The 17,146-nt window shown below is 43.8% G+C and overlaps 1 pseudogene; it reads left to right on the top strand.

Annotated features, from left to right (window-relative positions):
• Positions 1-2,890: 2,890 nt before the first annotated feature.
• Positions 2,891-16,172, top strand: LOC113164879 (annotated as a pseudogene).
• The last annotated feature ends 974 nt before the right edge of the window (positions 16,173-17,146 follow it).

The raw sequence follows: 17,146 nt of genomic DNA, 5'->3' as shown, positions 1-17,146 counted from the left end.
ACAGTGTGAGTACTGTTGTACTAGTGACACTTGGTCTTTAAGACAGAACCAGTTTCATTCAGACAGGTGAGACTTCACCCAGTATGTGTTGTGTGTGTGTGTGTGTGTGTTTGTGTGTGTATCTGTGTGTGTTTCTGTGTGTGTGTGTGTCTGTGTGTGTGTGTTTTTTGTGTGTGGTAGTTTTGTGTGTGTGTGTGTGTTTGTGGTGTGTGTGTGTGTGTGTGTTTTTGTGTGTGTGTGTCTGTGTGTGTGTGTGTGTCTGTGTGTGTGTCTGTGTGTTTCTGTGTGTGTGTTTTTGTGTATGTGTGTGTCTGTGTGTTTTTGTGTGTGTCTGTGTGTGTGTGTTTGTGTTGTGTGTGTGTTTGTGTGTGTGTGTGTGTGTGTGTGTGTCTGTGTGTGTCTGTGTGTGTGTGTGTGTGTCTGTGTGTGTCTGTGTGTTGTGTGTGTGTGTTTTGTGTGTGTGTGTGTGTGTGTCTGTGTGTGTGTGTGTCTGTGTGTGTGTGTGTCTGTGTGTGTGTGTGTCTGTGTGTGTGTGTGTGTGTGTTTCTGTGTGTGTGTGTGTGTGTGTGTTTCTGTGTGTGTGTTTGTGTATGTGTCTGTGTGTGTGTGTGTGTGTCTGTGTGTGTCTGTGTGTGTGTGTGGACTACCAGGGGCGGGACTAACCCTGACTGACAGCTCAGTTGCCATAGTGACCTTCAGCTGATCAGGTTTCTGTACAGAGTTGGACCTTTTCTCTGTTCTGTCTCCGTCTGCGTCTCCTCTCCACCTCCTCTGTTTCCTCCCTCGTTCTCCTCTTTTCATCTCCCTTTCTTCCCCGTCCTCCCCCCTCCCGTCCTCCCCCTGCTCCCCCTCTCTGTTCTGTGCCTCTGTTGGTTTCAGTCTTTGCATTATAATTCTCTTCTTTCAGGGCTGCGAGGACGCTGAGGTAGGCTCCAACTCTCTTCCTGTTTCAGTGACATTGGGACCGAGCTCAGACCAGTAGAAACTCCTGAGCGACGACCACGTGTTCAGTCTTTTAGTGAGTCTGCAGACTGGAGGTCGCTCTCTAAGCTGTGACTCAGTGTGTTGTCAGATGATGTTTCCGTCGGGAATCTTTGACTTCCTACGTAGAACTTCTCGATGAATCTCTTTTAGCTCTGGGTTTGGTCTCCACCAAGTTCACGTGTCTTTAGCTGCTCTCTGACTGTGGCTTTTTAAAGCTCAGGAGACACCGAACACGCTGAGATCAGGACCAGAACATAGGTTTGCTCCTGAATCCTGCTTTTACCTGAACAACCAAACTAAAACAACAACCTTAACTTGTGTCGCTGCAGTGAACCGTGCTCACTTTACACACGTGTTCCTGAATCCTGCTGAGACCTTCAGTACAGACTCATGTCTGGTTTTGATGCAGTGGCCCCCGGGGGCCTCTATAACCCGACTATCTATTATTGGTTTTTGGCCTTGTCTCTGGTCCACAGAGATTTCTGTGATTCTCTGATCGTAGATGATGTGAAGTGAAGTAAGTGAACTGTTTGAGTGACACCGACCTGCTGTTGATTCATCTCTTTTACTTTTTCCACCATTTGCAGCCTCCTGGTTTTTCATGATGAGTCACAATGACTGAATTTTTCAGGTTCAACATTTGACTTGTGTCTTTGCCTTAATTATAGTTGAATATAGTTTTGAATTCCCAAATCACATTTTCAGTCCCTATATACGTATATTCCAGTATTAGTAGTATTCTTGTAGTATTTCTATGATGTGGTATTTGATGTGGTATTTGTATCTGTTATTTATGGTTCCATTTTTCTTCACCGTCCCGGGGGCGTTGTCAGTTTCAGACTTCAGCTGAAAGTCACAACAAAGCTCAGTAAATCTGTAAAATGTCTGTTTAATGATGAGAAGTGCAACAGGAAGTGATGAAGAGCTGTAAAACGCGTGTCGGTAGCTCACTAGTGAAGCTGGAGGACCGACAGGAACATGGTTTGTTCACTGAGCTCTGATCAGGTTAAAATATTTCAAATTAAATCTCAGATGCAGGTTTTCACTTTAGTTCTTTCTGATCTATGTTAGAAAAGAAAAAGTCAGTGTGAGACGGTGATGAAGCTCCAGCGTGTGGTTTTCATGTTAATAAGTGAGCTGTGGAGCAGCTCGCTGCTGGATTTGGTACTTTTGGACAGAACCAGCAGTTTCCCACCATGAAGCAGCAGTAATGGCTCGTTCAGCAGATTTCGTGTTTAATATTTTACTTGAGGTGTCATCTTCATGTAGACAGGGTTAGGGTTAGGGGTAGCAACTCTGTATGGTTTTATTTTAATTCATGTTTTAAAATGTAAGGCGGTGGAAGTGATTTGTTGTGTATCAACTAATTACTTAGATGATAGTTTATCACATCTAAGGATTTTCAAGTGTGTGAGTGTTTTATATCTTTAACTAACTTTTTAACATCTTTAAACTCACAGCTGAGGACTTAGATTAAGGTTGAATGCTGATTTAGATTCAAGCACAGACAGACAGAGAGACAGAGAGACAGACAGAGAGACAGATAGGCAGGTGTCCTTCCATAAGGACAGTGGTGGTCTGTCAGAGGTCATGGGTCAGTGTTAACTGACAATCAGAGGGAGCAGATCCAGATGCAGTGAGTCAGCAGATGAGGTGCAGCTCTGAGACAGCAGAGTATTTATAGACACAGACAGACGGACTTGTCCTCTGCAGACCTGACACTTGTCTCCTCCTCCTCCTCCTCCTCCTAGTCCTCCTCTGCTGCAGGCTGGAACACATGGACTCACCTAAACCTGAATCTCACCTCAAACACAGTGAAACACAAAATGGTCTGTGTCTGGTTATCAGGTGTTAAGTCTCTGAAGTATGTGTTAAATCCACTTTACTCCAGATTCTGCTGCCTGAAGTCCACCTGCTGCACACCTGACCCTGAAGGAGCCATGAGCACTCACTCGAACTCTGCGGGTCCTGGTGACGCCCTCGGCCTGTCTGCAGTGAGTCTCAACATGATCAGTAATCAATAATCATGTTTACATCACCTGGACCAGATGCCACTGCTCTTATTTACTGATATTTTACTGTAGTACCGTTTCAAATGCCAAAGTATTGTAGTAGTGGTAGTACTCTGCAGGGAGCTGGTTTCTGCTCTGTGATGTTCTTCAAAGTCCAGACCACACAACGTGTCTATGTGAACCTGACGGATCCGACCTGCACCACATGATGAGTCTCAGCAATATTAGTAAAGTCACGAGGACATTTCATCTCCTCCTCCTGCAGTCTCTGTCTCCCTGTCCTCCACGTTCCCATGGTGATGAGGAGGAGGAGGACTTGAACAAGGTGTTTGATGTCCAGGGTTTTCAGCAGATTCTTCATCCTGCAGCTCGCAGTCCTCCAGAGAAACGCAGAGTCTACAATGAGCAGGACTTTGAAGGTACTGTACCTCATGGTGGTTTAAGGTTTTAGGAGGTTTTTGGATCTGGTTTCGGTTCCAGGGTGTTTGTTTCAGGAACTTATTTGGTGAGATATCAAACAAATGGTTCCAGGAAGTTCCCCAGATATTTAGTACAGTTCTGGGTGCCCTCGAATTGGGTCCAGATAGGACTTAGTGGATCTCTAAGGAACCTGAAGAATGTTATAAGCAGACGGTGGTTCCTTAGGTGGTTTCTGAGGAACTGTTAGAGGCTCCAGATTCTGTGAAGAATCCTTAGTATTACATTTACATTTAGTCACTTGGCAGACGCTTAGATTCAAGATTCAAGATTCAAAAAACTTTATTGATCCCAGAGGGAAATTGTTTTGCCTCATTACCATTGTTCTCAAAACAGACAGAAAGAAATGGAACCACAACCAGGAAAGATCCAACACCAACATAAATACACAAACATAAATACACAATAACATCAATACCGAAAAACTCAATATATATATATACAGAATACGTAAATAGATAAATGAATTCGGTCAATATATTCACAGCAAGTATATGACAGTTTCACTTCCCCCACCCCTTACAGAGGGGGGAGGAATTGTACAGATTGATTGCCTACTTAGGGTAGGCAGGGTAAGCGTAAGGAGGTCTTAATCACTGAAGTACTTCTACAACTACTTGCAGACCACCGTCACTCTTCGCTCCACGTCCATCACCCTCTGTCCAAACCTCCCGCCGACAGCAGGAGAAGGAGGACCAACGAGGGGAGGAGGGAAGGGAGGCGAGGCTCAGCCCCCAGCCCTGTGAACACCATAGAGGAAGACCACGAGGAAGAGGAGGATGATGAAGAGTCCTGCAGTCAGACTGATGGAGAAGAGGGTCGTACGGCCACGCCCCCCAGGTGAGTACCACACCTGTCTGAAACTTTAAACATGTCTCTTCTCTAAAAACCTTTTTAATAAGGTTAATGAGTATCACCCGCCACCACCCCCCTTCACAGTGACCCGCCCACCATCTCGACCAATCGTAACGGACTATCACCTGGTTGCAACATGGCGAGTGTTGGCGTGGACGACACGGACGAGGTTGAGACATTGACGTCAGTCGACCTGGACTGCATCAAGAGTCAGTAAACTGATGCAGAGTACACAACAATACCCCTTTAAATACTCATACGAGTACCTTCATATACTACATACGACATTACCTGTAACAGTACCTACAGCCTTTGTTACAACATATTCATACATTCTGCATTCTGTATTTATACACACATACATATAACATCACATATGTACATGTAACTTGAAGTTACCATAACAAAAGCTAACATGCTACATCAGTGCTAACATGCTACATTAACACTAACATGCTACAACAATGCTAACATGCTACATTGACAATAACATGATACGTCAGCACTAAAATGCTTTATCAGTGCTAACATGCTACATATCAAATGACATTAATGCTAAAATGCTACATTGATAGTAACAAGATACGTGAACACTAACATGCTACATCAGTGCTAACATGCTACATTAACACTAACATGCTATTACACATTATCAGGACGAACTAAATCAAAGAGTTTCTGTTCATCATGTGAGCTGAAGCTGCTGCTGACCTGAACACAATGCTGTCGTCCCACTCAGCAGCCCACGGCCTCTATCTATTGTTACTCTGTGTGTGTGTGTGTGTGTGTGTGTGTGTGTGTGTGTGTGTGTGTGGTTCTGGTCATGGTTCCATGGTCGGTCTCTCAGACCAGCTTGAAGTCAGTCTCTACTCTGGTTGTGGTAAAATAACAGTTTGTTGTTGGACAGACTGAAGGCAGAACTCAGTGAGTATTCACCTGTTTCTACTCTGTTTGTTTGGAAATACAGCAGAACCAGAGTCCGGCTCCACTCGTCACTGTGTTTCAACCTGTCCTATTGCTGTTGTCCCCTTATGGACAGGGAGGAAGCGGTTTGCCGTTTCTGGCTTTGCAGAGTAGAGCCAGACATCTGGTTTAAAGAGACAGACTTGTACTGTGCTACTGAGGTGCTAAAGACCAGAAACTCTGCGCTGGACCTGGTGGTTGGACTGCCCCTGACACCAGCAGGTCCAGACTACTCAGTATTTACTATATATTAGGGGAGCTGTTGGGTCAGCCTGAAGAACTAAAGGTCAGGTAACACCCTGTAGGAATAACAGTGGGTTTGGTTTGATTTAACATAGGATGAACGTTTTCAGCTGGTTCAAAGTCACAGAACTGGTCCACACAGAAATTCTAGTATTGATATGACGTGAACTGGTTCTGGTTCTTCAGACCTATAGAAGTTATAACTGTACTGTTTTAGTAACTGATTAACTCTGAGTGGAGACCAGTCTGGTGGGTGAGAAACAAACTAGGGGGCGCTGTCAGCTAACACTTCCTGCTGAAATGTGATTGGCTGTTTGTAGTTTCTGGGAACAACAGAAGACTGATGTGAAAAGAGAGAAAATCAGATTTGAACAGAAACCCGAAGCCGAGCTGCTGATTACGGCTGAGTCTCGTCTTACTGACACCTCAGTGAGGATCAGTAGAGCCTGAAACATGGTTAGAAAGTTCCCACAAGACCACGGGGTGGGGGGTGATCAACCGAAGACAAAAGGAAGGGAGGAAGGAAAAGTGACTTTGGAAGTCCTCTGATGTTCTAATGAAGTAAAAATCTTTAAAAAGTTTTTATCACAGTAAAAGTACTTACTAAAACTTCTTTCCAGAGTAAAGTCAGTGATGCATTCGTGTTCATCACTCTAATGTTGCAGCTGGTTCTTCTCTGAGTTAAAGGACAAGTCACCTGCACAAATACTAAAACCCACAATAAACTGTCCACTCACTGTAACGTCTGTGAATCCACACTTTTCACCTGTAACCCCTGACTCTGCCCTCATTGACATATCCCGCCTCTTCAGGTCACAGGTTTGACGATGTCCCGGCAGTCCGACGTCACCTGGTGAGGCGGAGCTCCAGAGGGCCGATTGTCTACGTCACCAAAGATCAGATCAGCGGCCGAACGCAGGTCCAGCAGATCCAACCGGACCGGACCCCTCACGAGGTCAGAGACCAGAGACCAGAGAGGTTCATTTTATTAGCACACAACCAGACTCCTTTAGGCCAGGTCATGGACTCGTTCTACATACGTGTTGTATAAATCTTGACAGCAGCAGCAGAAACAAGAAGCTGCTTAGTTTGACGTGTTTGTCTGAACAACAGGAACCAGTCAAACAGTCAACATGTGCAGACATCTGAACGATTAAACTGAAGATCAGAATTCACACGTTTACCTGCTGCACATCAAATGAGAAACGTCCTCTGACTGATGTATATTTTAAACTTCACACATGTGTAAATGATGGTGACTGATAAGTAAGCTATGAATATTAGATATGTATACTCAAACTCAACAGTCACATTAAGATCTTCAGTCCTGTTAAATCAGTTTTACTTTTTCAATTCTCCAATGACCTTTGTCTTAATTTGTAATGACACAGCAGCAGAAGGGATGTTTTGTAAAGTGAAACAGGTTTTGGCAGCGTTCAGGTGAACAGGTTCAGGTGAGTACGATGTGATTCTTTAACTCGACAACAAAACAACTGGAATAGCCTCCAAAATGAGTCCGACAGGACGGAGGAAAGACGAGCCGGGAGTCTGAGCAGCTTAATCCAGGTGGTATTGTGAACAGGTAACAAACTGGACTCTGAGAGAGAGACAGGTGAAGTGGGAGTCAGGTAAACTCAGAGCTCAGTCTCTGTTGCCTCAGTGACCTCTCGTCTTCAGGATGGTTGGTTTGGACCTGAAGAGTCGACAAAGCAAGGTACTGTTTTATCTTGGATTCCAGGTCATCTGGTTAGATCTGATACTGGTTCTTTATTTGTTCTGGTTTTTCTGGTTTAACCAAATGGCTCCTGATGACAGGAAATCAGTTTTTAGCAGATTTGGAAACGTTTGTCTTAGTTTGGACGAACTGACACAGTTTATTCTGGTTTAGAGAGCTTTGTATTTAGTCCAGTTCAGTCCTGGATCGTAAGATTTAATGGTTCTGGAGCTTTTATGTCTTCATCCATCCACAGATCCACTGATGAACGTCACACACTTTAGTCTGATTTAACTTCACGTGTTAAAGCAGAAACAAATCATCTTTTAATGAAACTTTAACTAGATTTGGTTGATTTCCACCTGATTACAGCGGATTCTATCTTCATTAGTTTCTCTGTGGACAACACGATCTGTGGGAGTCTGGTCTGGTCTGGTCTCACTAAAGTCTATTTATGGTTGTTCTAGAGATTTCAAATGTAGTTGTCGTGAAACTGTAGATTCAGCAATGTCTCATCCGTGTTTTCCGACCTCTGAGAAACAGGATTTACTTCTTGCTCAAAATGGACAATAACAGATTCCTTCCTAATGAAGTGAATATAAGATTTCAGGAATAAAGTGATTTGATAAATTAGTTCATTCTGGTGTGTGAGAGTCTGCTCCTGTGTGTGTGCAGCTCCAATGTGGAAACAGTAGTCTGTACACTGGCATTAATGGGACAGTGCTCACACAAAGAGCAGGTCCCCGAAAACTGAACCTTGTTTTCTAGCTGTTTGTTGACATTTAAATTTGAAAGTTGGGTAGAAATACTGTGGTGATTGATTGATTGTTAAAGGTTGGGATAATGTGAATGTCAGTCAGTGTAATGTCCTCATAAGTGACTAAGACAAGTTTTTCTGCAGGTGTTTGTGGAGCTGAACGAACTGGTGATTGACAGGAACCAGGAGCTTCAGTGGAGGGAAACGGCTCGATGGATCAAGTTTGAGGAGGAGGTGGAGGAGGAGACAGAACGTTGGGGAGACCTCGCATCGCCTCCCTCTCCTTCCGCTCGCTGCTGGAGCTCCGAAAAACCATGTCCCATGGTGAGGAGGAGCAGGATCCAGACTGCCTCCAGTGGACAAACACTGACACTACACATACATACATAACTGTACAAATGCTAACTTGATGTTTTATGTTCTTATTTATTAAATATTCACAGTTAACTGAAATTATAAATATTAACCCTTAGCAATAAAAAATCTACTACCACATGAAAGAGGAAGCCAGTGGAACATTATGTCAGTGTCTGGTCAGTTAGTGATGATATCAGTGTGTGGAGATGTCATGTCGTTGTGTTTCAGGGGCGGTGCTGCTAGATCTGAAGCAGACGACTCTGCCAGGTATCGCCCAGCAGGTGGTGGAGCAGATGGTCATCTCAGATCAGATTAAAGCTGAAGACCGCGCCAATGTGCTGAGAGCCCTGCTGCTCCGACACAGGTTCATGCCCAAAATACATCTATTACTAATACATCCAATCATTGATCAGCCGTCCACCCATCCATTGTTGACCAGTCTGCCTGTTTAACCAAAAAGTGTCAGAGGCTCTGCTAATGAAACATCTGTGCCTCAGCTCATATATCCATCCATCCATCCATCCATCCATCCATCCATCCAATGACTCATCCACCCACTGTTATTTATGTATGTAACTTGAATTCCTTTTCTGTTTTGTTTGATCAGTCACCCGAGTGATGAGAAAGATCACAGCTTGTTCAGCAAGAACATTTCTGCAGCCAACTTGGCAGCCCTGATTGACAGACACAATGGCCAATCAGAGTCCTCCAACAACATGACCAATCACAGAGAATCTGATGGAGAAAAGGTAACCGGTTGTATTTATTGTCTGATTTATACATTAGCAAAGACAAACGCATCACATATGTTCAGTGGAACGGAGTCACAAGTTTGAAACTAACTGGTCCAGAGAAACAGTGGGTGTCATCACCACAGAAGTGGAGGAGCCTTTTCAGGGTTTACAAAAACTTTGTTGTTCACTGTGTCCAGAGAGAAGCTGCAGTTCTCTGTCACTCAAGATCCAAACATGAAGTGAGGCTGATGGAGAAGATCCCAGAGAGAGCAGAGGCCACCGTCGTCCTCGTAGGTAAGCATCACGTGTGCACGTCGTAGAGACATCATTTGCCTTCACATGCTGACCTACAGAGTGGCAGGTCCAGTAAGTTCAATGCAGCCCTCTTCTGTGTCTGCAGGCAGTGTGGGTTTCCTGGACCAGCCATCCATGGCATTTGTTCGGCTGCAGGAGGCGGTCCTACTGGAGTCTGTTCTGGAGGTGCCTGTCCCTGTGAGGTTCCTATTTCTCCTGCTGGGTCCACCCACTGCCAACATCGATTACCACCAGATTGGACGTTCCATTTCCACGCTCATGTCAGACAAGGTAACACACCACAGAGTTAAGGCCATCTGACATATTCTTGGATGTATGCAATATGACAAATGTTCAATGATGATCTTTTCTTTAGAACTTCCATGAGGCAGCGTACCATGCTGATGACCGCCAGGACCTGCTGACAGCCATCAACCGCTTCCTGGACTGCAGCATCGTCCTGCCTCCCTCAGAGGTTGGTGGAGATGAGCTGCTGCACTCAGTCGCTCGCTTCCAACGGGAAATGCTACGCAAGAGGGAAGAAGAGCAGAGTGGAAAACTGCAGGAGAAACAGACGAGTATTCAGCAGATGAAGGTTCTTAGTCTTTGTTGTCCCACCCTGACCATGTTGTGATTAATAAAATGTTTCTGTTGTAAAGAACGCCTCAAAACATGGCATTAAGTTCACTTTTTGCCATTTTGAATTATTTAAAAACCACACAAAAACAAAGAACTCAGTGACTGCGACACTGTGAAGCTTTGCAGCTTTATGGAAACAAAAATATCAGTTTGTATTTTAAAGAGTTGTTCTTATGCTTTAGAAACGGAGCTGAGTAGATTTAGGAGACTCCTTGTAATATGTGTTGGCAGCTGGAATTCAATCAATAATCTTTTTCTTGATGCTATTCAAAGGAATGTGCACCAGACTGGAACAAAGTATTGATAACAGTAAGTCAAATGTAGAACAAGTAAAAAACAAGATGTTAAAACAGAATACATGCTGGAGCTTGCTCATCTCGGTGTGTCTTTATCTTCCAATGGAAGTTAGCATATCATCAGCATAAGGTGGATAGTTCTGTTGATGGTCATATCTAATGTTGTGATGACACCTTAATGACAAGAACATTTGCTGATCTTTTCTTTCAGATTCCCTAGTTCCCTCCAAAGTTGGTGATGAGCCCCTCAGACGTTCGGGTCGGTTGTTCGGAGGTCTGATCAAAGACCTGACTCGACGCTACCCTCAGTACCTCAGTGACATCCGAGATGCCCTGAACCCGCAGTGCATGGCCGCCATCATATTCATATACTTTGCTGCACTGTCACCTGCCATCACCTTTGGTGGACTGCTGGGTAAGTCTGGACCTCAGGAACACGGTTACAGAAACTAAACAACTGATGAGTCAAGCAATGTTACTTTGAAGTGGCAATTTAAAGCTTGAATTTTTCCGTTAACATCTTCTGGAGCAGCCATAGGCTGACGAAAAAACAACAGCTTAATAGATACCAGGTGTTGCACAGGTAACTCAGTCAGAAGGATGATGTCACAAGTTGCTTTACGGTGGCTAAAGGAAAGGCTGCCTTGATTTAAGATGTTTGTTTAGATCAGGGGTGTCCAATCCTGGTCCTCGAGGGCCACTATCCTGCTGGTTTTCCAACTATCTCTGCCTTACCCACTGCTGATTACCTGGATCAGGTGTGTTCAGCCAATCAGAAGCTTTAAGTGCAAGGCTGGTTGCAAAACAAGCTGGACAGTGGCCCTTGAGGACAGGGATTGGACACCCCTGGTTTAGATAATGTAAGATTTGGCCCTTCAAGCATTTATGACTGTTGTCTGTCCTGTGACACAGGTGAGAAAACGGAAGGGCTGATTGGTGTGTCAGAGCTCATAGTGGCCACTTCGATGCAGGGCATAGTGTTCAGCATACTGGGTGCTCAACCTCTGCTGGTGATCGGCTTCTCTGGACCGCTGCTGGTGTTTTGAAGAGGCTTTCTATACTGTGAGGTCACCTGACAGATGTCTACACACCTGACCCTAAATATCCCAGTTAAAAAGAAATATTTGTACCAACAATGTCTCTGTTACTCCATCAGTCGCAATACATCTTGATCTATGTGTATTATCTTTTGTCATAATAATAGTCGACATCTCTTCTAACCTCCTCACTGACAAATGTACTTTTAGCAAACAAGCTAATCAGTCGAGATTCTGATGGTCCCCTTTTGTGTAGTTTTGTAGAGACAATGGGATTGAGTATCTGACAGGACGAGTGTGGATCGGTTTCTGGCTGGTGCTCATTGTTCTCCTCACTGTGGCATTTGAAGGAAGCATCCTGGTTCGCTTCGTCTCCCGCTTCACTCAGGAGATCTTCTCTTTTCTAATCTCACTCATTTTTATCTACGAGACCTTTGCCAAACTGATCAAGGTAAAATAAGGGCCAACAACAGCAAGCATCAGATGTGGGCAAGATTGTCATTCATCCTTAATTGTGTAGCAACAAATAGGATTTTAACAAGTGTCATTTTATGTAGTCACTAGTTTTTTTTCCACAGTATTTTTTTCACAGTGACCTCACAGTCTGTCTGTTCGATGAGTGAAGTGACTCTGACACACAGTCGATTTCTTCTTTGTTTCTTTTCTAGATCTTTCAGGAGCATCCTCTCCGAAATTGTTACCATGGGAACAGCACTGTGTCTCCATCTCTGTGCAACTACACCACAGCAGCAGGGGATTCTGGGAAGATCGTTGGAGAACCCAACACAGCATTGCTGTCTTTAGTGCTCATGGCAGGAACATATTTTATTGCCTTCTACCTGCGCAAGTTCAAGAACAGCTCCTTCTTCCCTGGACAGGTCAGTATCAGTCAGAATCAGTCTTTGTCTGGGACAACATTACATACAGTGGCAAGAAAAACTTCTTTTGGAATTTCATGGTTTATGCATTAATTGGTCATAAAATGTGCTCTGATTTTCATCTAACTCGCAACAATACAAAAACACAGTCTGATGAAAATAATACTACACAAACATTATATGTGTTCATGTTTCATTGAACATAACAAGTAAACATTCACAGTGCAGGGTGGATAAAGTATGTGAACCTTTGGACATAATAACTGGTTGACCCTTCTTTGGCAGCAATAACCTTAACTAAAAGTTTCCTGTAGTTGCAGATCAGACCTGCACAACAATCTGGAGTCATTTTGGACCACTCCTCTTCACAAAACTGTTTGAGTGTAGCAATATTCTTGGGATGTCTGGTGTGAATCGCTCTCTTGAGGTCATGCCACAGTATTTCAATCGGTTGAGGTCAGGACTCTGACTGGGCCACTCCAGAAGGTGTATTTTGTTGTTGTTCTTCTTCTTCTTTTGTTGAATTACTTGTATGCTTTGGGACATTGTCCTGTTGCATCACCCATCCTCTGTGGAGCTTCAGTTGTCGGACAGATGGTCTTACATTTTCCTGCAAAATGTCTTGATAAACTCTGGAATTCATTTTTCAATCAATGACAATAATCTGTCCAGGCCCTGAGCCAGCAAAGCAGCCCCAAACCATGATGCTCCCTCCACCATGTTTTACAGTGGGGATGAGGTTTTGATGTTGGTGTGCTGTGCCTTTTTTTCTCCACACATAGTGTTGTGTGTTTTTTCCAAACAACTCAATTTTGGTTTCATCTGTCCACAGAATGCAATATTTTCTTTGGACAGTAATGTCTTCCTCCGTGGTGTCCTCCCATGTACTCCATTCTTGTTTGATGTTTTCCTTATCGTAGATGTGTCAACAAAAATGTTAGCATGTGCCAGAGATTTCAGTAAGTCTTCAGCTGACACTCTAGGATTCTTCTTTACCTCATTCAGCATTCTGCGCTGTGCTCTTGCAGTCATCTTTACAGGACGACCACGCCTAGAGAGAGTAGAAACAGTGCTGAACTTTTTCCATTTGTAGACGGTCTGTCTTACCGTGGACACATGAACATCAAGGCTTTTGGAGATACTTTTGTAACCCTTTCCAGATTAATGCAAGTCAACAATTCTTGATCGTAGGTCTTCTGAGAGCTCTTTTCTGCGAGGCATGGTTCACCTCAGGCAGTACTTCTTGAAACCAGTAAACCCAAGACTGGTGTGTGTTTTTAAAGGGCAGGGCAGCTTTCAGCAACACATCCAATATCATCACACTGATTGGACTCAAGGTTGGCTCACTCCTGGTTCCAATTAGCTCTTGGAGAAGTCATTAGGCTAGGGGTTCACATACTTTTTCCACCCTGCACTGTGAATGTTTACATGTTATGTTCAATAAAAACATGAAAACATATAATGCAGAAAACCATGAAATTCCAAAAGGTTCACAAAGTTTTTCTTGCCACTGTACATGTAACACGTACAAAGGTGCACTGGTGTAATTAGCTACAGGTGTGTTTACTTCAGATTGTGAGAGTCTGGCACATAGACAAGAGGAGATACAAGGTGTTGTATCTGGAACAAATACGAGCACAGATTCATCAGTAATTTACAGCTGCAGATCCAAACGTATAAGCTGTAATGGTACAAATACACAGTTAAAATAAGACAGGTACATGCAGGTACTATAGGTCCGAGATGGCTGGTTAGTGTAGTGGTAAGATCACCTCCTTCCATGTGGGAGACTGGGGTTTGAATCCCAGATGTGGCCTACTTCCAGTAGGGGGCCTTAGGCAAGACCTCCTTACGCTTACCCTGTCTACCCTTGTAAGAAAGCGTCTGCCAAATAAAGAGTAAATATAAATTCAAGAGCTCGTGCAGGTTTTCCACTCTGCAGTCTAAGTTTTATTATGTACAGAACAAAAGCATCCACAACAAAACTACTGTCCCAGTTCAGTTCACTGGGTCACAATTTTGGATTTAAATATGAGGTCTTGATATTTTTCTTTTTGCCAGTTTGTGATCATATGTCTGGTGCTTTGCTTGTTTTCAGCTCCGCAGGATCATTGGAGACTTCGGGGTTCCCATTGCTATCCTCATCATGGTGCTGGTGGACTACAGCGTGGAGGACACCTACACCCAGGTTAGACCAGACCAGATTTTAAGACTGATAAAGAGCCTCATGTGGTTAGAGAACACACTGTAAAAGATCAGACATGTTAATAATGACCCTCTTGGTACACGCTGACAGAAACTGAATGTGCCCAGTGGATTCTCTGTGTCCAGTCCGGAGAAGCGTAGTTGGCTGATTTCTCCTTTGGGTTCAGACGGACAGTTTCCTGTTTGGATGATGGGCGCCAGCATCCTGCCAGCCATCCTGGTCTTCATCCTCATCTTCATGGAGTCCCAGATCACAGCGTACAATACTTAAAATAACCATTCAAGTGTTCACGTTTTTCCTAAATGTAAAACTGAGTGATTTCACTTTATCCCTCCAACAGGCTGATCGTCAGTAAGAAGGAGAGGATGCTGGTGAAAGGAACTGGTTTTCACCTGGACCTCCTAATCATTGTGGTGGTGGGTGGAATCTCAGCTCTGTTTGGTTTGCCCTGGCTGTCGGCCGCGACAGTTCGCTCCGTCACCCACACAAACGCTCTCACCGTCATGAGCAAAGCTGTCGCCCCTGGAGACAAACCCCGGATCCAGGAGGTGAAGGAGCAGAGGGTGACGGGCTTCCTGGTGGCTGTCTTAGTGGGTACGAGCGCCTGAGACCTTTTGCTGCTAGTTTGACTACAATCACGGCAGCTTGCTCTGATCTGGTTCTGATCCCCATCTCAGGTCTGTCCATTGTCATTGGGGAGGTTCTGCGTCAGATCCCCTGGCCGTGCTGTTTGGAATCTTCCTCTACATGGGCGTGATGTCCCTGAATGGGATCCAGCTCACTGAGAGACTCATCCTGCTGCTGATGCCCCCAAAGTACCACCCTGACCAAAATTATGTCCGCAAGGTGAGACCCCACCTGGGACACAAACATCAGTCACCGCTGAAGGTTTCGCATCATGAAAAAGTTTCAGAAAATTAGGGAGATGTGTAACGAAGGCTTCTGGACTGTGGGTTGTGGTCCATGGTCTGTCTTTTACCTTGTGAGCTGTCGGGGCTAAAACTTTACCCAGGACCAGAACAACACAGATAAAAACAATGAGCTGATGATTCTCTTCAGAAATGCTCACCTGCCTGTTTCCACCTCACCTGTCTCTCTGTTTCTCACCGGTCTCACAGGTGCGGACATTAAGGATGCACCTCTATACGCTCGTCCAGCTGACCTGTCTGTCTCTCTTGTGGGTCGTCATGGCGACAGCAGCAGCGCTGGCATTCCCCTTCGTGCTGCTGCTGACCATACCTGTAAGGATGCTGCTGCTGCCCCGCCTCTTCACCTGGAGAGAGCTGCAGAGTGTGAGTCCCACCTGGCTGTACCTGACATTATCCTGACTCATGCCAGGACAGGTCACTGCTGAGATCACTAACTAAACCACTAATTAAACATTTACCTGGTAACTGGCCGGGGAGCTTCTGTGTGTTTATGACAACTGCTGATGGATGAACTGACCAATCAAATCTCAGAGTTTTGAACAGGACAGTCCGAACAGAACACCAGTGGGTAGTTTTGGTTCTGTGGTAGTTCTACAGTTATCTGGTGACAAATCCAACAAAAGGTATGGTTTAACTTGGATTGTGACCTTTGACCTCTGCCCTCTGACCCTGCAGCTGGATGCTGACGATGCGGAGCCGTACCTGGAGGAGAAGGAGGGGCAGGACGAGTACTCGCAGCTGCAGATGCCCGTGTGACGTGCAGCGGTGGAGGTGATTGGTCAATCTGACCTGACGGACAGCGGGCTGACCTGTGCTCTAGCTTGTCTGTAGCTGAGCTGGGTGAACTGTACACGCTCTTTGCTAAATGTGTTTCGAGTTTTCTTTTCTGGGAAGTGGGAAGTTTCTTTCTGTCTGACTCTGATGAAGCTGCTGAGCAAACACTCTCTGACTCTCACATCACTAGGTCACTATAACCGAACAGCGCTCTGTGTTTCCTAACTGTATCCATCTCTGTCTAGCATTAAATGGAATTACTTTTAACTTATGCAGATTTCCTTTTCTTTATTGAGACCAACTTTTTTTAGTTTTGACTTAATGTATGAGAACTATAAGGGTTCTGGACGGTGCAGAGAAAAAGAACAAAAACCAGTTCCTGCTGCAGATGACACTGCTGGTTCTTTGCTGTCGTTAGATTTTCACTGATACGTTGACAATCCTCTTTTTAACCACAACCACAACACCCCCCCGCATGCACTAACACCCCCAAACTGACCTTTCACTTAACCCCCTCAGAAAATGTCTAATGATCCGTGTGGTAACGATCACTGATTACATCACATGATGTTTGATAACTAATATAATATCATATCATATCATATCATATCATATCATATCATGTAATATAATATAATATAATATAATATATATATATATAATATATATAATTAATATATTATATAATATATATATATATAAAATAATGTAAATAATATATTAATAATAATATAATCTCATCATATCATATCTATCATATCATGTATAAATAAATATAATATCATATCATCATATCATATCACGTATATAATATATCATATCATATCATATCATGTAATATAATATAAAATAATATAATATCATATAATATAATATATCATATCATATCATATCATATCATATCATATCATATCATATCATATCATCTAATATAATTGATCTGTAGATTTTTTTTAGATCATATATGAACAAAGAGATGAGAACAAACTGTAGGTTA

Source organism: Anabas testudineus, chromosome 17 (assembly GCF_900324465.2).
Source record: "Anabas testudineus chromosome 17, fAnaTes1.2, whole genome shotgun sequence".
Taxonomy (NCBI): Eukaryota; Metazoa; Chordata; class Actinopteri; order Anabantiformes; family Anabantidae; genus Anabas; species Anabas testudineus.
This window is presented reverse-complemented; position numbering and strand designations above follow the sequence as displayed.